Source organism: Pleurodeles waltl, chromosome 9, assembly GCF_031143425.1.
Source record: "Pleurodeles waltl isolate 20211129_DDA chromosome 9, aPleWal1.hap1.20221129, whole genome shotgun sequence".
NCBI classification, from domain to species: domain Eukaryota; kingdom Metazoa; phylum Chordata; class Amphibia; order Caudata; family Salamandridae; genus Pleurodeles; species Pleurodeles waltl.
Window position 1 is genome coordinate 237,676,312 of NC_090448.1, and position 24,081 is coordinate 237,700,392.

General features: G+C 43.8%; 1 protein-coding gene across 5 annotated transcripts in view; it reads left to right on the forward strand.

The window, feature by feature from the left end:
- The window catches only part of IQSEC1 (IQ motif and Sec7 domain ArfGEF 1), a 695,018-nt gene that overhangs the window by 461,848 nt on the left and 209,089 nt on the right, over positions 1-24,081 (forward strand). The gene's annotated exons all lie outside the window — the stretch shown is intronic.

Genomic DNA, 24,081 nt, shown 5'->3' on the forward strand with positions numbered 1-24,081 from the left:
TCACAAACGCCGAAGGAGAAGCCCAAGTGGCGGCCCTGCAAATCTCCACCACTGAAGTCCCCTGAAGCTCTGCCACCGTCGCCGCCATGCCTCTGGAAGACCTCCCCTGAATCCCTAGAGGAGGAACCACCTCTTTCAAGGAATAGGCCAACAGAATCAAAGATCGAACCCACCGACTCAAGGAAGCCGTGGAAGGTTTCTCACCTTAGCGCGCCGGACCAAAAGTAACAAACAGTGAATCCCCTGTACGAAAAGGAGCCACCACCCGCAGATACTCCAACAAAACCCTACGTACATCCAACAAATGCAAACGGACCTCCTCCCCAGATGAGGGATCCGGACAAAATGAAGGAAGGATGACCGCCTGCCTGGAATGGAACGAAGAATTGACTTTTGGAATAAAGGAAGGCACCGGAACCAGAACCACCCTATCGGGAAAAATCTTACAAAAAAGGAAAGGAACATGCCAATGCCCCCAATTCCCCCAACCGACGAGCCGAAGTAATGGCGACCAAAAAGAACGTCTTCAAAGATAGACGTCGCAAATCATAGTCCCCCAATGGGTCAAAAGGGGCCCCCGTCAACACATCCAAAACCAAGGACAGATCCCATGAGGGAAAAGAACGTACCGGGCGAGGAAATAAATTAATAAGCCCCTGAAAAAATCCAGGCATCAATCGCCCTTCAACTTGAAGATTACGCCATGGTCCCTAAATGCCTGAATAGCCGCCCACTGTACCCGAAGAGAAGCCACTGACAACCCTAAACGAGCACCGTCCTGCAGGAACTGCATCACCTCAAAGAGAGAAGCGCAGGAAGGATCCAACTCACGACTTAAGCACCAAGACGAAAACACCTTCCACTGTCTACCATAAGAAAGCAAAGTTGAACGTCTCCATGAAGCCAGCAAGGTAGAACTCAAAGCCACTGGCACCTAACAGAAACGCCCTGAATAGTTGAAACGGAGGGAACGCATATAAAAGGCCCTGCGGCCAAGGACATGACATCCCGTCCACCTCCCATGCTTGGGGACACCGAAACCGGGAGCAGAAGCACTCCACTATCGCATTCTCTACTGACGCAAACACATCCAGCACTGGAAGACCCCAAAGCCGAACCAGATGCCGAAACAGAGACCTCCGGAGAGAGAAAAGTTGAGAGGAAGGAATCACTCTGCTCAGTAGATCCGCCCGAACATTTACCACTCTCGCCGAATGACATAAGCCTCGGCCACTAAGTCGTCTGTGCGAACCAGAACCGCCAACCCCCTCAGGGAATCCTGGAAATGGACCCGAGCCAGGAATATAGCCCGCAATTCTCGCCAATTAGATGACCGACTCGCCTCCCGAGGGGACCAAAACCCCCGAATCTGAGCTGACCCCATCCATGCCCCCCAACCGGAGAGGCTGGCATCCGTCGTCACCACCACGGGTCTCAGAGGTGACAAAGACACCCCTACCCTCAGGTGGTCTGCATCCAACCACCCTTGCAACTCTCTGTGAATCAATCCGGACCCTGGAACCCCGTCCTTCAGAGAACCGGACCCTGGATCCCACCTACTCAAGAACCACGTCATCAAGCACAGGGGATGGAAACGTGCCCAAGAACCCAAAATATCACTGACGCCAAATGTGCAGTCGCAACCATAGAAGAGCTCGGGGAGCAGACAGTAACCATACCTTCTTTACCAAAGCCTGGAGAGCATCCAACCTCTTTTCGGACACAGTCACCAACCCTGGAATAGGCTGAAACCGAGCCCCTAGAAAAACCAGATCCTGGGACGGCACAAAGTCTGATTACACCCAATTGATCAAAAACCCGTGTTATTGCAGGACCCCCAGAACTTGGGCCACCTGCCTCTGCAAAAGGTCTCGTGAATGGGCATGAATCAAAATGTCGACTAGATAAGGGTGCAGAAACACCCCTTCTGAATGAAGCAAAGCCACTAGAGGAGCCAGCATATTCCTGAAAATTCGGGGAGAAGATTTCAGACCGAAAGGCAGAACACAAAACTGGAAATGATCCGGCCCCACAGCAAACCTCAGGAACTTTTGAGAGGACCATGCCCCCGGTACGTGTGGGTAAGCATCCGGCAGATCCAGTGACACCAGAAAATCCCCTTGCCTGACCAATGGAAAAATAGTCCGAATGGACAGCATGCGGAAATGCACTGTCCTGATCCAGGTATTCACCTCCTTCAGATTGAGCACTGGTTGAAAATCCCCCTGAAACTTTCCGCACAAGAAACAAGACCGCATAAGTGCCCTGACCTCGGTCGTCTAGCGGAACATGGGAAATGGCCCCCATGACCAGTAAGTCCCGCACTCCGTCCAATAATGCTCCACTCCAAGACCCCTCTGAAGGCAGAGGTGTGGGATGCACCCCGGAATCTGGAGGAACCGCCACAAAATCTATGACATAACCATTGGTCACCATGTCTAGTACCCAATGATCGGTTACACTGTCCTCCCAAGCTGAAAGAAAGTGACACAGTCATCCCCCAACCGGCCCTCTGCCAGGCCCACAGCGAATGCCAGGACCCCTTCTTGAAACCACCCCGGGTCTCAGGAGTAGACTTCTTAGGTGAAAAACGCGGATGAAAACGCCGTCTCCTAAACGAAAAGGATTTAGCAACCCTAGTAGGAGAAGATCTGGAATGCTTCTTCCACCCTTTACCCGAAGAAGAAACCCCTTTATAAGGTAAGGCATGCTTCCGCTCCTTAAACGCCTTGGAAAGTATGGATGGTAATAGTTCTCCAAACAAGTTACAACCCTCAAACGGCAGTCTCAACAAGGCCGCCGTTTCCCCTGGATCAGCCTTCCATGAACGCAACCAGAGGGACCTACGAGCCCCAATCAAAGACCCAGATGCCAGAGCCGAAGTACGGACTATATCTGAAGACACATCCGCCAATAATCTGGCCAGCTGTTCCATACCAGCCAGGAGCTCCGAACACTCCGCCCCTTCCTGTACAGCCACCGCCAGTTTATCAAAGCCTTGAACCAATGATTGTGACGCATAAGCAGAATAAATCCCTGCCTTCAGCGCCAGATTCTCCGCCGCAAAAGCCCTCTTAAGACCTGAATCCACTTTACGGTCTGTGGCATACGTAGGCACACAATCCTCCGGATTGACTGCCGTTTTGCCAATTAGAGTAGCCAGAATAGAGTCCAGGCGTATTGAAGGAGGAAAAACCCCCTCACCCTCAAGTAAGTAAAGTTTCTGAAGGAATCGTGGAACCTGAGCCTTCTCCACATCCTTCCACTCACGAAACACCATATCCTTCACAGGTCCCTGGAAAGGCATGGCAAACATAAAAGGCGTCTGATATTTGAGGAAATAAATGAGACTCTGAGTTTGTAGGTTGAAACACAGGGAAACCTAAACTGTCCCGAACATGTGTCATCACTTCCCACATTACCTCTTCTGGAAACCTATTTCCCCCCAGATGACGTTGATGGGGCCTCATCCTCACTCTCCGATGAGGATTTCCTTGCCGCTACCGATGAGTGCGCACGCTTAGACTGATCAGTCCTGGCCACGCCAGCTTGCAGTGCCCTGGTGACAGCCATTTCACCCATATCCTGCACTTCCTCACTAGACATGAGGGGAGTACCCCTGCCAGGTACCTGTGGGTTCTCAGGAAGAGCAATGCTACCCTCCCCTCCCACCTCCGAGGAGGAAGAAGAGACAACCACGTCTCTTTGCTGGAGCTTTAGGCATGGTAACCAAAATAACACTGCCTTTCATTCCAAAACACTACCCTACATATAGGACCCTGGTCCACCCTAACAGGGCTCCACCAAACCCTAAAAAGGTCACAATCCTTGTAAAAATCCAAAAAACCACGGGCAGAACGCCCGTCCTACCTGACCAGCATCCAAAAATTGAAGTTCCTCGGTCCTCGCGGCTCCGCGGCGCGGAAACCCGGAAACTAACGCCCCAGCCACAGAGGGCCGGCTGACCCCGTCAGCCGGCCCCCAGTACACGCCTCTCGAGCAGCCATGCCGTTCGCTCAAGACGTGACCCAGCCGTAGCACTCCTCGCGGAGCACCGCGTCCCGAGGAGTGCCTCCATCGACGACCTCCAGGCCCCGCCGTGCAGGTAAGAAAGGGAAAGAAAACCGTCTAGCGTGGGCTAGACAAAAGAACAGGAGGGGATAAGGGTGGGGAGGGTTTTTGAAAGGGGAAGGGAGGGTCTAGGGGGGAGGCAGGAGGCCTCATTGGTTAAAAGGAAGGCGAGGGAGGGACGGGAGGTAATGGATTGTAGCATATCACTTTGCCTTTTGGATGCGGTCTTTTTATTGGCGCATACTCACGTTTTTCAATTGAGGTTACCAATCTTCCAAAATGGATTCTATTTGCGGTATGTGTGCTGCTTCCACTAATCAAGAGAAGGATGCCGAACACTTCTAGCCTCCAATTTTTTATTCGTTTATATATATAAAGTGTTTTAAAATTTCCAATTTTAACTTTTGCTTTTTGATGTATATACTTTATTAGTGTGCTAGTATTATTTGATTTTTAAAACAGGGACGGACCCCCGGAGTGTGTGTTGCACACTCCCAGGGGTCCGGAGACCAAATGGTATTGGCAAAACTCTTATATTTTCTGAGTTTTTTAAAGATTGGTTTTCAGCCACTCTACCAGCCACATACGTCCCCACACCTTTGCTGCGCTCATTAGCCACCCTCTATGTTAACTGGTGACTTGTGATATCTAAGTTTGATTTACATCTTTGAATAAACAGAAGAGAAAATAGGTCACACTATGTTTGGTTAAGGGTTAGTTGCACAGTGTGACACTCGCCAATTATTTGGCGGCAAATTTTAGTTTGTGTTTTTTTTTTAGGTTGTGTCTTGCCCCAGTAGCCTTTCCCTAATGTCCCTGGGCATTTTGACATGGTTTGGAGGAACACTATAGTGTACTACTGTGAATCGATTACTTTACTGGAAATTTTGCACAACTGACTTTAAGTGCCACGCTATACTGGAGTGCTGGCAATAGGAGGTCACAATCCTCCCTTTACAGTTTCAATGGCAATGCTATTTCCTTACACTCTGTAGCATGGTCCGGACGTGAGAGGCCAGCAATTTCATCCAACACCACCAAACACATCAAAAAGCCTAAGGATATCTTCCTAACATATAGTGCTCTTCTGAAACACCACGTGCTTTGCAAAGACCTCCTTGCCAAGAACTCCAATAGGACATTACCTGACTAATCAGCCTAACCATAAAACAAAAGAAGGGTAGAGAAGGCAGAGTAAAAGGAGAAGGGAAAAACAAAGGACATGACAGGTTCTGACCCGAGTAAACAAATTTCAGAAGGAAAGTAAATTAAGCAGACCAGAAGAAAACACTCCAACCCTAGGCTTCATCAAATTGAGGATCACTTATGGTCAAACAGAAATACAAAATCATAGCATTTAAGATATTGCTGCGGGTGAGATGATGTGAGACAACATCGAGAGCCCTGGTGATTGCTCAGTTTTTCAGACCAAATAGTGTGGGGTGAAGTAATGCAGTTTCCATGGCACAGTCAAAAGGACACTTCTTCAGATTAACATCGAGAGAGCAAGCTACAAGCAAATTGTTTCCAAAGTGCAGGCACAAGTCAAGCAATCAGAGGGAACCGTTATGCATCACAGGGGCAGTGAGGCAATGACCTTTCCAGGATATTGGTAATAGGTTAGAAACAAGGCAAACAATCATGAAGCAGGCCTGTGGGCTATTCACAAAGGCGCTTATGCCATCAAGCTGAAGGATTGTGAGCCTTGCAGGTTTCTGGCACTCACTGAGACATGCCCTGATCCTCGCTGTTGAGGACAGAGACTTGAGCTGATTGTGGCAGTGCCAGCATACATTGTTCAAACGAGAATTCTACTATTATTGGTGAATTCAGTATTTTCAATTACAAGAAGTTTCGGAAATGCATATCAAAATAAAAGCATTTGTGAAACAAGAAAGTCTTGCATGAAAAAAATGATTGTAGTCCGAATTACACCTTATTCAGAATCCCAAAACTAGTACTTGAATGTCTGCTGCCGACATGGGACCGGTTCTCCCACCATGTTTTCCAAATGCCGGCATTGCATAGACTGCTTTGTTCTCACCCTCTCCTTCGGTTCATTCCTATAGATCCAGGAAGCAGTGTCTAGTGTCCCTTTACTGTGCTTCGAGGTCCTGCACTCCTGGGGAATAACATAATACTCACAAACAGCCTTTCCAACAGGAAACAAAACGTATTTGTTCACACAGTAAATACATGCCAGTTAGGGATCCTTTACAGTGTAATCAAATGTTCTGCCCTGCCAAGGGCACTAAACTGAAACTAAGACTGAGTCTCAACTCCAGTGCACCATGTTCCTCACTTAAGCCAGGCACAGATTACTGTGAGCTGAAATAATGCCAACTCCTCTCCATTGGCAGGACAGGGTCAAGTTCCAAAGATTATTTTAATAGAGTTTAAGACACAAAGCATAACGTAGTTACATTTCAAATGCATTTCAGATAAATAGTGAAATATAAACATACATGAGTTTGAACCGAAAAACAAGCATTAGCAAATCTACACAGCTCAGCCATACCCCCTCCTAATCACTGTCTCTCAAACCTATCCATGGTGCACTCAGGTTAGAAAAGACAGTGTCAGCTGCCATAGCATGCAGTGACAGCTAGGCATCTCAATGGGTAAACCTTGAAATGTGCACAAGCATTCCAAGGTATTTTAGCAGGCACGCTGCAGATCATCCTCTGGTGCCCTGTATATCAGCAGAATCGTCATCACTGGCAGATGTTGCCAGAGTGTACCAGTTACCCCAATGGGATGCCCCAGCAGTGGAGATAAGCAACTTAGTGGTCTGGTTTAATCCCTTTAATTGGGCAAAAATCTCAAAAGAAAAAGATAGAAAATAACAGAAACAAAGACCATTACCCAAACTCCCACCCGTAATGCCGTAGCAATATGTCCAGAAAACTAGCAACAACAGTGAAACACCACAAAAAGGCCTACTACTATTATTGCCTAATCTGAAGTCGGTAAGAAACTTTGTGCTGAAAAATGAATAGTTTCAGATTTGTTAATTTCCTGCCACAAAGAAAGAATGAGGTACAAAACGAAATACGTTTACTCCTAGCTACCAAATGTAAGGAGTGCATTGACGTAAGAGTGTGTGAAAACCAGAGCACGCATGAGGGGGGGCCTGGAGTAGGCGGAGGGGTCAAGTCAGTGATTGTCCCAGGAAGCAGATGGAATTCTAGCAAATTGGCAAAAGACTGATAAGGAACACACACACAGCCCTGGACTTCTTCTGAGGACAGAAAATCAACTGCTAATCGGCACCTACTTTGAGGGACACGACATATCCTACTCATGCTCAACTTTCAGGGGGGTTAATTCCTAGATGCTGCTGGTCTGGGTGTACGTGACAGGAAGTGTTCAACTGATTTATCTACAGTAATGAGTTGGTCATTTCTAATTCTGAGAACTGCCTGGCTCATATTAAAGAGTCCCAAGGGGGGACATTACACACAACTTAAACCGTCGTTTTATTGTAATGGCTTTCAGATGTAGACCTTCTAATCTCAGGTTTCCATGGAAGATTAGTCATTTTTTGGCAATATGTCATTAAAGGGACCCATGTCTTGTAAGGGGAAAGCGGATCATTAAAACAGCATTTATTTTCCACCCACATAAGATCAATCCATGTGTAATGTAAAAATTCACCTTTTTATAGTCAATTCTATTCAAGCAGGATTTTTTTCAAGACTGCATCCAGATATACAAAATATAAAGGTGTACAGCAGTCTAAAAAATCTAATATTCTGTTTTGAATTAGTTTTAAGGTGGAAAGGGAGGATAAAGAACGAACATGGTTTAAACTAATATAATGGACAACAGCATTAAATTATTTGCTAATTATTAAACTGCATCCCATTTTATAAACAATAAAATGTCTAAATCTTGTTGATTTGAGAAACTTAGGGCCCGATTTAGATTTCGGCAGACAGGTTACTCAGTCACAACAGTGATGGATATCTTGTCCACTGATACACAAGAAATAATGGAATTTATATTTCAGAGGGCGGTATGTCCGTCACCGTGGTGACAGAGTAACCAATCAGCTGACATCTAAACCAGGCCAATGGAGAGCCCCATTCACACAGTCCCAACCCGAGGGATCACGGACTCCTCCCTCACTAGCTGTGAGCAGGAGGGCAGTGAAGATTTAGGGACAGAGAGATGCCTCGGTAACGAGACATTATGTAATTCAGGAAATGTGAAGGTGGGCGTCGTCCTCACAGAAGCCCTTTAAACTTTAAATATTAAGCTTTTTGAACATCACTAGTGCTAAAAGTAACATAAAAAGCCAGTGTGGGTACTTAATTTGAACCTTTTGTGCCTAACTGTATTTTATAGCATTAAATAAATCACACATATACACACATTGCCAAACCCTGCCAAATATTTCAAATGACCAATTACACCAGATTTCTACTTAGTACATCTGCTCCATGTTGGATTTTGGACTTCTACTGAACTGTCATGAGGAACAATTCTAATTGCTTCTAGTGCACCCTAGAACTAGTATTTGTTGTCTGGTGTTGTCTAGTTGGAATTTGAAAAGATGGAAAAATGGAAAAATGTGTCAAATTGGTTAAGAAGAGTCAATGGCCTGCAGCCTGTCAACGCGCAGTGACTGATATCACATGCAAACACAAAGTTAAATGCTCACTTAATTTAAAAGAGTCAGATAGGGTTTGCACATAGCGAGCAGCAACATACCAATGTCCTCCTCTTTACAATTGCCCACCGCCCCCAATCAGCTTTAACAAAACCCAGGATGAATACACGCTTCAGAATGCAAATTGCATGGTAGCAGGGATGTTTTTAATGTGACAAAAGTTTAAAAATTATCCTTAACGAGGGTAATAATTACTGTACTTTCCCATGATAAGTTGTACAAATTGCTCTAAGGATGTAATTACAAATTGCATTTGTGGCACTCCAGGGGTTTGCAGGCCTCTGTATATTAGCCATTAACATTAAATTACTGCAACGTATGCAAATTGCTAGATAAACCAACATTTCGATGTGTCTTCCTTTTTCACTGGGGTTTAATTATGCAAATACCATGAAAACAAGCATTGGCAGGACCAGTAGGTCTGTACAAATGCCACATAGTTGAATTCACTGCGTGCTGTTGTCAAGTAAAAGATAATTCATGTTCCATGGATAGTATTTTGAGCTGGACAAGAGAACAAAGACATATGCATATACAAAACCACAAACATTCATACATGAACAGGTAGATGGAGCAAGGATAAATTCAAAGCAGTGAGCCTTGCAAACGTAGAAGGCTATGCAACAGTAAGATACACTTGGGCCGATATGCACAAAATTTAGGTATTGTGATTTCCTAATTGCCAATCTCATTTCCGGAATATTAATTAGGAAATTGTAATTCCTTATGTAGAAAAAGGTACACATCTTAGTTAGGGATTTCTTGTTGGTCGCAAATAGATTTACTTCATGAATATTAATGAGGTATGTTGCAGCTTGCAACCCATTAGGAATTTCAGCCATCACAAGGATGTTTGCCTGCTGGGGTCAGCAGACTACTATGTCTGTGAGTGCTTTTTAATAAGGAAACCTTTTTTTTTTTTTTCCATGCAGGCTGTTTTCCTTAAAGAAAAACGGTATGCGTTTCAAAAAATAAAATGAAATGTTTACATTTCAACACTCACAAAGGGGAAGGGTTCTCTTGGGGGCTCCTTCCCATTTGTGACTGGTTAACACCGCCTTTGAGTTATCAGTAAAATATCAATGTTTTGAAACTGTTATTTGGATGCCAATTATTCATAAATAGCACTGCAAATCGATAGGTGGAAGGGACACCCTAAACGCACCTATTACAAGTAAAGAATCACAAGCACAAATTGCGATTCCGTAACATGTTACCGAATCGGAATTTGTGCTTTTGTAAATTTAAAAAGGCACTTTCTGGTTGCAAATGACCCATTTCCGACCGCAAAAATGCTTTGTGCGTATGGCCGATACAGTTGTATACAGGTGATGGCTACTAATGACACAGCAAAACCACTACAGAAGTTCAGTGAAATACAAACACAGAAAGACAGAGTTGAGTAGTTAAGTTGTAGGGCGTGAAAGATGGGTGTGTTATGTCAAAGCGTGGCTTTCTTTTTTTTACAAGATGGTGTGATCCTGGTCAAATCACCTTTTCTCCCCCTAGGCCTAAATTCATGATTTTGCCCCAAAAAATGGGAGGGCTAAAAAAAACAGGTCAATAAATATTAAAATATTAAAGCACTGTATAACAACTGAACATTTACATTTACAGTGTATTGGAATGCCCAGACAGACAAAAGTAAAAACAAGCATTTGCAATACAATAGGTCTTTCATTCACTTGAGTTGGAGCTATTGGCATTGTATATGTATAGCTGGACTACTTTTGTCACATTCATTGGTCAACCCTGCTGCATATTTGCATCCTTTCTGCCACATAATTCCAGTGGCCCTGCATATAACTACAGTGCTAGCAGACCTAGTGGAATATTTTTTTCAAACAAGACCCTTAAAACACAACCTACTCACAGGTGCAAAACAAAAGTTCCAGTCATAGGAAAGCTTACATATATACAGAATGGTGGGATGAGCTATTATTTTGGGGTCCCCACTAACCTAGTGTGGGGACCCAGAGGTGATCTAGACAGAAAGAGCATGTTGTGGTGACCACATTTTGAAGGTGGTCCCATTGTCCTAGGACCACCACAAGCTGAGTTATGTGCAAAAATGTTTCGGAAAAAGAATGCCCTGCAAAGCATTATGGGGCAAGTTTCCAAGTGCTGCAAATATTGTAATGTATAGACTGTAATCCTCAGAACAGCCCCTAGAGAACACCACAATAAAATAGCATTTCCAAGAAACATGGTCATGTAACCACATAGTTAGGCCCTAGAGGGCATAACAACATGAAAACAGAATGGCAGAAAATAATGCAGTGCAAGCATATATTTAGCCCCTTGATGGCATAGTGCAGTACACATTTTCAGGGCTGGCTGGCCTACTGCAACAGTATTACAAACAAGCCTCTTAAAACACAAACTGCTCTCATCTGTAAAATAAAAGTTCCAGTCATGAGAGAGCTTAAACAGACACTGAATGGTGGGAGCGGTTCTTATTTTGGGGTCCCTACTAACCTATTTTGGGAACCCAGAGTTGACTTAGACAGAAAGAGTGTGTAGTGCTGAAGGTTTTGGTGATGGTCTTGTCCCATTGTCCTAGGACCACCACCGGCTGAGTTATAGGCAAAAATATTTTGAAAAAGAATGCTTGCAAAGCATTATGGGGCATTTTTCTCTGAGTGCAGTGAATATTGTAGTATTGGCTCTCCCGCTGTGTCGGAAGAGCTGCTTTGAGGATTTTTTTTTTTTTTTTTATGTAAAGCATTTATCAATTACAAGTGTTTTTGTGAAAGCTATGGAGTGTGAAGGGGAGAGCCAAAAGAAAGGATTGATTAGGTAACAGTGTGAACAATGCGACCAGCTCTTCAATACCGCCAACAGGGTTTGTGCTGCTGTTCTGCGCTGTGAGCCTCATGGCCGCTATGGAGCACAAAGCGAGCGACAAAAGAAAAAAAATAGTTCGCCCACACTGAAGTATATTGGCAATCGTGCAATAATCCATGTAACAGGGTCAGTTTGTAAGGCAGTAACAAAACCGCCTCAAGGCGGGGCAAACGCAAAGCATTTACCAATGACATCAAGGGATTTTTGAAAGGTAAGCACACGAACGAGTGAAAGTGATGGGCGTGAGATGGGTGTGGTTAAAAGCCCATAGAATACTTAAAACCGTTTGAAAAGCTCTTGCGTGCTCGACCTAGAGACTGGCACTCACTCATTTTTGGCAAGGTCATCTAGCTCATCAAATAGACCCATCCTTCAGTAGATTTCATGAAGTAGGCTGAGCAAGGGATTCAAATGTGTAGGGGCCACAGGAGAAAACACCTATGAGAGGTTCTTATATTAGTACTCTGTTTTAACCAAAATAAATATTTAAAAGAAAGGTATTTTGACACCAAGGAACACAATTGCGTTCCCTTCCTGCTCTTGAATGATTCCCTGTTCACTGCGTGCTGAAAATACGCCATGACAACAAAATGCAGTGATTCAGTGAGGAGGATGACAACACTATCTCCCTGCGAGATTTGCCCCCAAGGACTATTTGCTCATATTATTGGGCAGACCCTTCCACCCGCCGATCTTGTTGGGTCCTGCAGCCAAAAGCCAAGAACAAGTGGCATTTTGCCATGCTGTAAGGCCAATCAAGGGGATTTAACCCCCACAACTGCTCCGATACCCGCTGTTGACCCTGCTTTCACTCACTGACATCCACAAACAAAGACTGACTGGAGCTGAGGTGTTCATGGAAGGAGTGTGCAGCCACAAAGATAGTGCCTATGGGGGCATGTGTTACCTGTAACAGCCACAGTGGCCCGAAGGCACCATCTCCTCCATGATTGGTGACCAACCTGACAGTGTGGTGAAGGTAACTGGGGATGCGGCCTTAATTTTACCTTTATATAGAAGTAGATTAGGATATGCACAGGGGAGGAATATAATGGGCATAGAGAGAAAGAACTGAGCCCCATCTTTCCCTTTTATGCACATTGTGGTTTTGGCATTGGAGAGCATAAATGCCATTTCTCTTCAGCGGCAGATCTGTCCAACAGACTGCCATACCACCAATTTCATGCATCTGGGACTTACCAGCACTTTTGTCAACCACTACCTTGCTGAACTGAATCTGATACTTGGGAGACGCTTTATTCATGCAATCCCACATTGGCCAGACCTCAGGAATGCTTTATCATAGGTCTTGTATGTCTCTTCCCTCACGATCCTTGGAAGCATCGACTGGTTTAAGCTGGGCGGTGCCCATCTGATTCCCAGATCAGCCTGTTGATTTAATTTGCTGGCCTCTCGCGGTCATGTTCGACACCAAATGATGCCATCCCATTCTACTTCTAAATTTAGAAGTAAATCTAAAACCCTAATCAAGTTGTAGATGTTATTTTAGGCATCCCTCTGCCCCCATCCCAATATGTACTTCAGTGGACTGTCCACTGAGTGGATGTTCCACGGATTAACTATTGAGGGGATTTGCTTTTTTCTGTACAAGAAAATTACTTTTCCATTGGTACCAAGTAGTTCACATTCTCTCACATATAACTAAAGTTTCCACTAGTACCTTGATTCTGAGATGAAGGAGTGCTATGAGGTGCCATGTGAGATGTAAATTATTGCATAGAATTGCCTTCTGTACTACACACACAAATTCCTCAACAGTACATGGAGATCAAATGTTTGCTTTCTGATGGGGAGAGGTGCAGGGCAACAGTACCATAAAGCTTTGACATTAGATCACCAGAGCTTTATGGAAATTACTTTGCATGGCTTGTGAACCCAGATTATGGTACAGGAAGTGATTTCACACCATCTTTTACTTCGATGACCAGCTACTGTACACTTTCAATAATATATCTTTATAGAAAGGCAACTGCCAAGAAAAGTAACTGACAACCGAGTCCAGGGATGTGGAATTCCTATCTTGTTTGGGGTCAAGGGCAACAAGTTTTTATTTTTACTTTGTCCTTGGGACAAGTAGGCCCAACCCCCTACAGCACAAACCCTTTGGCTGCCTGTTTACAGAGAGTGGAACTCTCTGCAGTTGAGGTAATGTGTTTCCAAAAGATAATGCTGTTCGAACTTGTATTTATGGTTCATTATTTGAAAGCCTTCATTATTAGGGTGGGTGCTGTAAATAAACGTTTTAAGGTCACACACTTCACTACTGACGTTGGTTCCAGTACAAAAAAACCAAAAACGTGTATGCACATGTTTGAAAAGTTTAGGCCATGAGGCTAAGTATAATGCTCCCAGAATGCTCTCTGACTAGATGCAAATGAAGTGTCATTTAGTAAAATGTGTTGATGCATGCTAGTATTTCCCAAAAATATTTCTAATGGAAAATCAGTGTAACCATTTTCAACACGATTATGGGAAGCATGAAAATAACAAACATTGACAAAGCCAACTGATCTGACATATTTTTATAAGTCTTCGTTTCATCAATGCGTGTCTTGTTTTGACATGGCTTTTGTAACACTTTATTGTTGTGGGAGCTACCAGGCCCTCAACATTGTAACAAGCACTGGCAAACCCCCCCAAAAAGTTTTTGAACTCTAAAAGCACACGTTGCCACCGGCGGCATAACAAAGGCCCCGCAGCCGCCCTCCAGGGGGCCCCTTCAGCACAGCACCTGCCCTGAGTGAGTCTGGAGAGGGGGCTCCTCCATGTTCTTTGCAAAGGGGCACCCTCCAGTTTCGTTACGTCACTGATTGCCACTGTAGTTCCTGACACTGAACAAAACTACTTTGTGTGGCAATATGCTCCTTCTGGAAGAGCAGAATGCGATCACTCACAGTAAAGCCAGCCGAAAGAGAGAGAAATAGAAGTTTAATAAAAACAAAATGTCTTTGTTAACACCAGACCTAATTAGGGACCAAGACCCACATGTATGTAGCTTTTTGCATGTTGTAAACAGCGACTTTCGCTGTTTGCGACGTGCATAAAGCACATTGCGATGCACAAACCCAGTTTTGCGATTCGGTAACCTGGTTACCGAATCGCAAAACGGGTTTGCGACTCGCAATTAGTAAGGGGTGTTCCCTTCCTAATTGCGACTCGCAGTGCAATGTAGGATTGATTTGTGACCGCAAACGCGGGCGCAAACCAATCGCAGTTTGCACCCATTTCAAATGGGTGCTAACTTTCGCAAAAGGGAAGGGATCCCCATGGGACCCCTTCCCCATTGTGAATGTCACTGTAAACATTTTTTCAGAGCAGGCAGTGGTCATTTTTCGTTTTTGTTATGCATCTCGTTTTCCTTTAAGGAAAACGGGCTGCATTAAAAAAAATAATAATAACTGCTTTATTGAAAAGCAATCACAGACATGGTGGTCTGCTGTCTCCAGCAGGCCACCATCCCTGTGAGGGCCGCCATTCGCGAGGGGGTCGCAAATTGCGACCCACCTCATGATTATTCATGAGGTGGGCATTTGCGAAGCCCTTGCGAATCACAGATGGTGTCAGGGACACCATCCTACATTCGGATTTGCGACTTGCAATTTGCAGGTCGCAAATCTGAACCTACCTACATGTGGCCCCAAATTCTTAAAGAAAGTCACAAAAGTGCACCCATGGTATATGTTGTACCCCCATAAAATATTTGTGAACTGTATTTTAGCATGGGTAAATACGATTTGTAGATTTGCTCATGTAAAAATCTATTCAGCATTTGCAAGTTCATTTTCCCTCCAGCCACTTTCTTCCCAACCCTGGAAGAAGTTCTAATTCTGCCATTGTCGGGAGTAAATGTCCAACCTTTCTTATTATGGGAAAATATTAGAGAGAAGCTGGGAAAAATCTTTAAAACATGCAGGTTAGTAGGTTTGCAGACTCAAAGGCATTCCAGCCCTGGAACTATTACTTTATGCTTCCTCCAGCCCCAGTAGGCAGATCTGCAGAAAGGTGGCAAAATAAGGAAATTGCTGCAGTAGGGATTGAAACTGCAAGTATTCAAGCCCTACTATGGTAGTAGCCCTGGCATAATCAGAGAAGCTATTATCAGAGCACTTACATAATGAGATTGCTGCCATAATTTGTCGCCACACTACATGGCACCAAAGGGACAAGTAGATCTTTTTACAGGACAAGTAGATTTGAGAAGCAACCTGTCCCCTGGACAAGTAGATATTTTAATAAATTCCATACCCCTGGAGTCAAACACTGAGTTAATAAAAACAACAAAAACGATGTGGTAGGTTGTAATGCAGTGCACATCGGCTGCAAGCATCAACATAGGGTTAACGATGGCAGAGAAGTATGGTCTCTCAATATGTATACATTCAGAACTTCTGTGATACTGTCTCCGACCCAAACTGCTTTAACAAAACCAAAGGTGAATACCTGCCGACTTTTTTAGTGTTGATGTGAAACTATCCAAAGCCTATTCTCACTACGCCATGAAAATGTGTGGTCTTTGAGAGTTTTTAAAACTAAATTTGCACAGACTCTTTTAGCAGTAGGGCTAAGTGCTTAAATTGGTTGTAAGAAAAATGTAACTTTCTGAAACGCTTCTCTAGTAAAGCGCAAAAAGGTTTGAATCGGGCCACATCGCTTCCTTTGTTTCACTGCGCACCCTCGCTGTCCACGTACACTTTCTGCCACTGGGCTTGGAGGGCCTGAATATCAACACCCACAACCCTCAAACATTTGTAAAACTTATGCGTGCCCTTGTTAGAGTGCACATCCATTTGTGATAAGAATGGAGTTGGAACACAAGATGCTTATCCTTCAGTTTCTACCCCACAAGTGTATATTTAGGCTGTTATATTTGTTCTCCAAATACGAATTGCAGTCTTCGGAGTTTAATTTTGGCATCGGGAATATGTTGTACTATTGGACGTGAATTTGAATTCATTTGCCATATGCAGTGCGATTATCTCCATTTGTAGTGAGCGCCACACAGGGATGAATACACATGATTTTGCTGGAGGCAGATGTTACTGGGAATTAGTTACATTCTAGGCTCCCTATTTGTCTATACGTGAAATAGCTGTGTAGGCAACTTTGACATTATAGGAAATGTATGACATCTCTCAAATAAACGTAGCCCTCTTTATGTGATATATATCCTGAGATATGAACAACAGTACACACCAGCAGAATGAAACTAATGGCAAAAGTCCTAGGTCACACACATCCGCTATCCAACAGATTCCATCATTAGCCCATACACTAGTCTATTCCATCGAGTTTGCCGCTGTTCAGTGTGACGTCTGCAAACAATACAAAACACTACCAAACGCAATATCTAGAGGCCAAGTTGACACTGGACCTTTTAAATTATACTAGAGCGCTATAGAAACGCATGGGAAATGCCTCCTTATGGGCTTTTCAGGTCCCAGTAAATTCACGTATCCGAGCATCCCCCAAAGTACCTGTATCACTGATCACTTGCTCTGCAAGCTTTCCTTAGACTTAAGTTTGTAATTCTCACACAAAACCATGAACACAAACTAAGAGTGGTAAAAATGTAACACACCAGGCTCCCTACCTGTGGCTAAGTTTCCAGGAAAATATCCACCATTTTACATTATTTCACAGTTTGCCTCACCTGGATCTTTTCTTTTTCATATTTTTAAGATCCGAAGGAAAAGATGTCACGTTCCATGATGTACCACCAGGGGTAGTATTTATTGTATACAGCCCTGTCTGTGCTCATGTGCCGTCATCTCCTACTTTTTGCCTCACATCAGTGGCCACGTCCTCTTTTTCCCTTCCTGCTTTTTACGGGCGAGTGCAAAGCACTCTGTTCCGTGTTGTTATCTCTCTTTGGGCTTCAAAACACGCCCATATCACGTCTGTCTTTCATTGGTTCTTGGGCTTGCCTTTTAAAATCTGCCTGCTTTCATTAGTGGAAGGCATGCATACGTCATGCCTTTTCCGGTGACTGGCCCTCCTCGAGCACAGCAACCAAGTACTGAAAACATACGAGGCTCGCTGTTTTCTGTCCGGTGTGTGGACTACTTTTTCTCTTTTTTTCGCAGTGCGATCTCACTTGGCAGAAGTCGAGCGCTTTGCATGACATCGACCCTGTTATATTGTTAATTGCACTTTTGCTGGTTACGTAGATAATTGCACTTTTGCCGGTTACATGGATAATTGCACTTTTGCCGATAGGTTTCACTACAAGTGTCTGTTATTCCGTTTGAGTGTCTGCTTTGCCCTGATGGCGGCTGTCAGCTCGCTTATGTGACTTTTCAGTTTATATGGCAAGAAAAGTCCAGTTAGTTATGTGAAACTGTTTTATTTTCATTTTCAATTTATGTGGCAAGAAAAGTCCGGTTAGGAGTTTACAATGCTAATTGCTCGAGCTCAAGCAAATGCGAGACCGTTTGCATTGCAAATGCTTGTTTTCACTGTATTGGCTGCGCAGTTGAAAATGTGTGCACAAAATGCGTAGTTGTGACATCTGTACAGATGTGGCTGAACGAAGAGAACTGCAGTTCAAACTGCCAATCAAAATTTAAGCAAATGTAATTTCCTTGTAGCGTCAGAGTGTAAGCCACATAATAATATCAAAATAAATGACAGCTACTCACTCAGGACTTAATTGTTTGCAGAGTAGTAAATTGACTCAGCTTCATGCTGTTGCCTACACGTTGGAGCCAGTGTTGCAGCGAGTCTTTACAGTTAAGGGCGCTGGAGGGTTTTGGGTGCAAGTGTAGATGTAGGTCTGCCCTCACACAAACTGTCTCTTGATGCCAGCAAACAGTTAGGGCTATGCTCATACATTAGGCCCGAGAGCATTATGTTGACAAGCCAATGACCAAGGCTCACCTGTTTATTATGAACAGTTAAGTCAAAGGCAGGAGGTCTGACTTATTTGTTGAGAGAAGTATATGTTAAAGGCAATCAGTCTCTTAAGAGTCGATTGCTTTTACAACTGTGCGAAAGCGCCTGCAGACATGTATTTTGTTGTGTGAATCTCACGTATTACTACTGTAGGTAAGAGATTCGGTTTTGAAAACCTCTCTGGCAAACGGCGGAGGTTTGAAGTTTTGAACTTTGGTAAGACTTGCTACCGTTGTGCATTGTTGTGACAAATGTAATTTGTGCTCTTATTTGTAATTTTATGACAAGTCAGTGATCACATCCGATGTGCTTATTATTAAATCTTAATAAAATGGCATCAGGCCAGACTTATTTATTGTGAAAACCATATGTTAAAGCCAATTGGCATTTTGAGGGTGGATTGTTAATATACTATGTCAAAGGCTGCATATGATCATAGTAGGTAAGGGATTTGGTTATTCCTGTCTCACAGGGGTAGAGCACTTGCATTGTGATAAACCCGGTTAATGCTAAATATTGCACTGCCAATTGTGATTGTGTATATATTTGTAATTTTAGGAAAAGACAATTGTCAAGGCTGGTCTTTTTATTATAATTTGCTTCAACAAAAGCAGTTGGCCTGACCTATTTACCGTGAAAAGTATCTATTAAAAGGCATTATACTTTTAAAGATAGATTACACTGTGTTAAAGCTTTTAGACAGGTATTTCTCACAAGGAGTCTGATCAATGGTTTTGGGGTGGGTTATGGCTCTCACGAAGCCTGAGGCACCCAGAAGGGTGTCAGAAAGACTGTTATTGTGTTTTTAAATGGGAGAAGAATTTGCCTGGATGCAATTCTCCCCACACAACATTTGCCTGGTGCCCAATGGGTGGATCTCTCTTTGGGGTATCACCCTCTTAGAGGTATACCCAAATAACGATGCACTAAGAAGAGATACAACAGCTGGAAAGAGGATATGGTCCCCTTTCCACTGATGCCTCTCAAGTATTGATCGCTGCTCGGGGGCAGAGTTAAGCACCCTGACAAACTTAAAAACAGTAGGACTCTAATGGCACCTATTGCTTTCACTTTTTTCACTGTGACACAGCATACTGTGCGCACTGATCATCATAGTGACAAAACACGAATCAGGACATGAAGAAAGCACTTCCCTCACGTCCTGGATTTCGTTTATTTTTTTTAAAGAAAATCCTTTTGCAGCTTGTACCAAAGGATTTTCTCCTCCCCTGCAGTGGACACATTATTTACGTCCACCACACTGCTGAGGTAGTGTGGTGGACGTAAACAGTTTGTCCACTGCATTTAAGCCATTAAGTTTGGATTGTTATCACATTGTGTATACTCTATATATATATTTTTACCAGCGTATGCCTGTCACATTTATGCAGCAACAGGTTTTCTTCATATTTATTTTTCTCATTTATCTTGCAAATGCTTTTTGAGCGAGTTTGTGTGTATATTCTATTGTCTATGGGTCAGCAGGAAAATGCAAGACTTGGTCAGTGGGTCAATGAATGCTGCATGAGTGCAAGGTTAGTGACAGAGTGCATGTATGATGAAGAGGCAATTTGAGTTATAAGCCAGACTTATTGGCATGATCAACCTTGTTTTTCTCATGTGGGAGACTGGAAGAATATGTCTGACTGGAGCCTGTGATGTGTGTCATGTCCTTGAACAATTTTCTACTCAAACAAAAGTGGGTATCGTAATGCGGCAGTTCTCTTGCTATTTCTTTTAACACTTTCTCAAATTAGAGTCATAGTAACCCATTGTACTGAGGGCATACCACTATCATCTGCCCCTAACCAAGTTGCCAAGGGTCATACACGCCTGAAAATCAAGTCCGCCTTTCATCCTATTGCCGTTGATACAATAAGTGGCAAAGAGTAACAGCAGGCACAATTTTGTGTGTGCACTGTATAAATGGCCAGTGTTATCACTGCTAAAAAAAAAAAAGTGCACAGCAACGATTATAATTAGCAACTTCTGCTTGGTGGCTTACAATCAGCTTGCTGTAGTGAACAATGAAATCTGCAGGGATAATGTGTGCCATGCGGAGATCAAAGACACCTTTGAGGTATTGTTTTCTTAATGGAAAATAAGATCCTTCGCTTGTCCAGGTGAACATTATTAAAGGTGCTGTGCCCATACACTAAGCGCTTCATCTTCAAACATTGGAGGAAGACTTGAAAGCACCAAAGGGTAATTCATCTTTGCTGGAAAAAAAAGCAGTGCTCGCTCTTGTGAATCTTGCTCCAAGTGATTTTAGTGTACTGCTTGAAGGGGAATGTGAGGAGTCCAAGGGTGGTGCAAGAGTAGCTAAAAGACCGTATCAAGGTCGTGCAGTGAGAGAGTTGTGCAGCTGTCTAATAGCTTCCTGGATCCCCAGCTTACCTTTATCTGGCACCGCTAAAGATGTAGATTTGTCAATTGGATTGGCCTATTCAGGTCTCAATCTTGTTTAAGCTCACATAAGTAGCCGAACAAATGTCACAAAGAATGCTCACTGGGGCTTATGATCTTTGATATATTAGTGGGTAAATTACCAGAGCATTTTAGCTGCTGTATTATTGCTCTCACAGTTGACAGCGTCTTTTAAGTGTTGTACATAATAGAAACTAAATATGTGTACAATGCACCATCCTCTCAAGCATTAATATGCCAGGAGAATTGGAGTTAAACATACAAAAAGGTGGGAACTATATACTTTGTAATCTCCTTTGAATCCTGCTACTCTCATTTGTGAACCCTGTTCAGGCAGCATTTGATTGTCTCATTCATAAATATGTGTGCAAAGTCAGGAGGAGTCTTATGCAGAATATTCTTTCTACCATGCATACATTTCTCTGAAATAAGTCAAGGTGAAAAGGGGTACTAAGCCAAACTGTCCACGCCTCTATCTAATTGTATTTGCCATGTAATTAAGATTTTAATAACATCAACAGCAAAAGATGTACTACTACAAAATAGCTTACTGTTAATTACGATTGTAGGTACTAAAGCCTTTTACCAACAAAAACGTACAACTGCAGAGTTCATTAGCTTACATCTGAAGTATGGCCCATCACAACTCTGGGATTGGCTGGGCAGACCCAGTACTTCAAAAAAGGCTAACGGGATGCAGACTGGGCTCCCCATGCCCACAAAGTCTATCCCATCTTGGTGTGGATCGTAAAAAATCGGCCTCATATATGTTACATTCAAGATGGCATCAACAGATGACACAAGGGCCCCACTGTGTTGGAATAGTGAAGACACTGCACCTCCAAAGAAGCCAATTTGCTCTAGGTAGACTCTGCACTCTGAAACGTCTTAGTGAAGGTGGGCAACGTTGCCCCCAAATGTTGTTGGACCCACCTTCTACCTAGACCATTTCAAGAAAATTGCTATACTGGATCCAATACCTTGTACCTTATAGATCATGGCCCTATCTGCATAATGCTAAACCCCACGCAGATGCTTATGATGTGGGTCTATAAACAGAGGCTTGTGCAAAAAGTGTGGGCTTGTCCAACAGTGCAAGCTATTCATATAACCTAAGAAGTACCCTTTTGTGCTCACTTTTACAATTGTGTTGCATTCTAACGGAAATAAATGCTTAGCTGGATATATGCATGAGTGGTAGAGTCAACCGATCGGGCAGCTATACTAGAGAAATGGAGAGCTTTTCTGTTTCTCCAGTATTTAGCTTGAGCTATGTAACTATGGGCTGTATATAGACCAAACTCACAACAAGGCACCAGAGCATTGTTCAAGAAGAGAGATTTTACTGAACAACAGGGGGTGCCAATGAAGTTAAGAGAGTTCAAATAAGACAGGGCAAGTGGAAGGAAAAGAAGGAAGTGTGGGGGTGGGAAGAAGTTTTACAGTAATGAGTTTGGAATCACCACAAGTTGGGAGAATAGTGGAGGCAGAGCAGCCAGGCAGATTGTATTGTGTAGTGATGAGGCACTGAAGTGCTTTCCGTGGACGGGTAGTCGCCCACTGTAGGCTGAGCTTGGATGGAAGTGCCTAGTGGTCGAAGGGCAGCAGTGTTATCTTCAGGGAGAACCACTGACCACATAATCATATATCTAATGAAGTATTAGGAATGGATGGCTGAAATGCGTCCATTACTTATGGATAATGGCAGTACTCCTAGTCCTAAGCCCTCGCCTTCCTTCTTAACCAGTGAGGTCCCTTGCCTCCCCTAGACCTCTCCCTTCCTAAATAAAACACCTCCCACCCCCTCCCCGTCCTGAATGTAAACAAGCCAACTAGAAACTCTGTTGTTTCGTTCCGGGAGGGATCTGGAAGGGAGGTGAGGGAGTAGGACTAGCAGTAATGCCATTATCGGTAAGTAATGGACGCAATACCTCCTGTCCCTCCCTCGCCTTACTTCTTAACCCAAGAGACATAGCAGGTAAAAATCAGAAACGGACAACTGAGTTGCAACACCCAATCTTTAGTAAAAAGTGCCAAGAAAATACACAGAAACTCATCTATTCCCTCACAGAGGACAAAACCCTGTGACCCAAAACATTATCCAAACGTTCCAGCTCAGCAATCCGATAGTGGTGAACAAACGTGGAGGGAGGGAACCAAGTCACCGCCCTACAAATTTCCACCACGGAAGCCCCCTGCAATTCAGCCACCGTTGCCGCCATACCACGTGTGGACCGCCCCTGAACCCCCCAGAGGAGGAACCACACCCTTCAATTCATAGGCCTAAAAGACCAGAGAACGGACCCATCTACGCAAGGTAGCAGTAGAAGGCTTCTCCCCTTTCCTAGCAGGACAAAAATTCACAACTAAAGTGTCCCCTTTACAGAAACGACTTTATGACATCCAGGTACCATAGCAAAGACCATTGCATGTCCAAACAGTGTAATCTGCAATCCTCGTCGGAGGACAGCTCAAGACAAAAAGCAGGCAGGATCACCTCCTGGCTCACATGGACAGTAGACCGGACCTTTGCGATGAAGAAGGGAAGTGGAACAAGAACAATCCTGCCCTGAAACACCTTACAGAAAGGAAACTTACAGGGCAAAGCTCACATCTCCCCCAAGCATCTGGCAGACGTAATGGCCATCAAAAAGCAAGTCTTAAACGTCAAAATCTTCAAATTAACACACATAAGAGGCTCACCTGGAGGCCTAGTAAAGACATCTAAATCCAACTGTAGATTTCAACTAGGGAAAGAACTAACTGGCCTAAGAAACAAGTTCATCAGACCCTAGACAAACCTAGGTTTCAGCCCCCCATCATCCTTCAGATTCTGCTAAGGACCATGCAACACCTGAATTCCCGCCCATTGAACCGTTAATGTGGCAACCCGCAAGCCCAAGCAAGCACTATCCTGTAAAAACTGCATAATCAGAAACAGAGATGCCACCGTAGGATCCACTTGTTTTCTCAAACACCAAGAAGAAAACACCTTCCAATAACTGGCGTAAGAATGCAGAGTGGACGATCTCTGTGAAGCCTACAAAGTGAAGCCAGCTGCTTAGGAACCCTTAGTTCAGTCGTTAATCATCCATGCCGTCAAATGCGGTTTTCTCAAGGACCCCAGAGGAAAGCTCGGAAGGACAAGT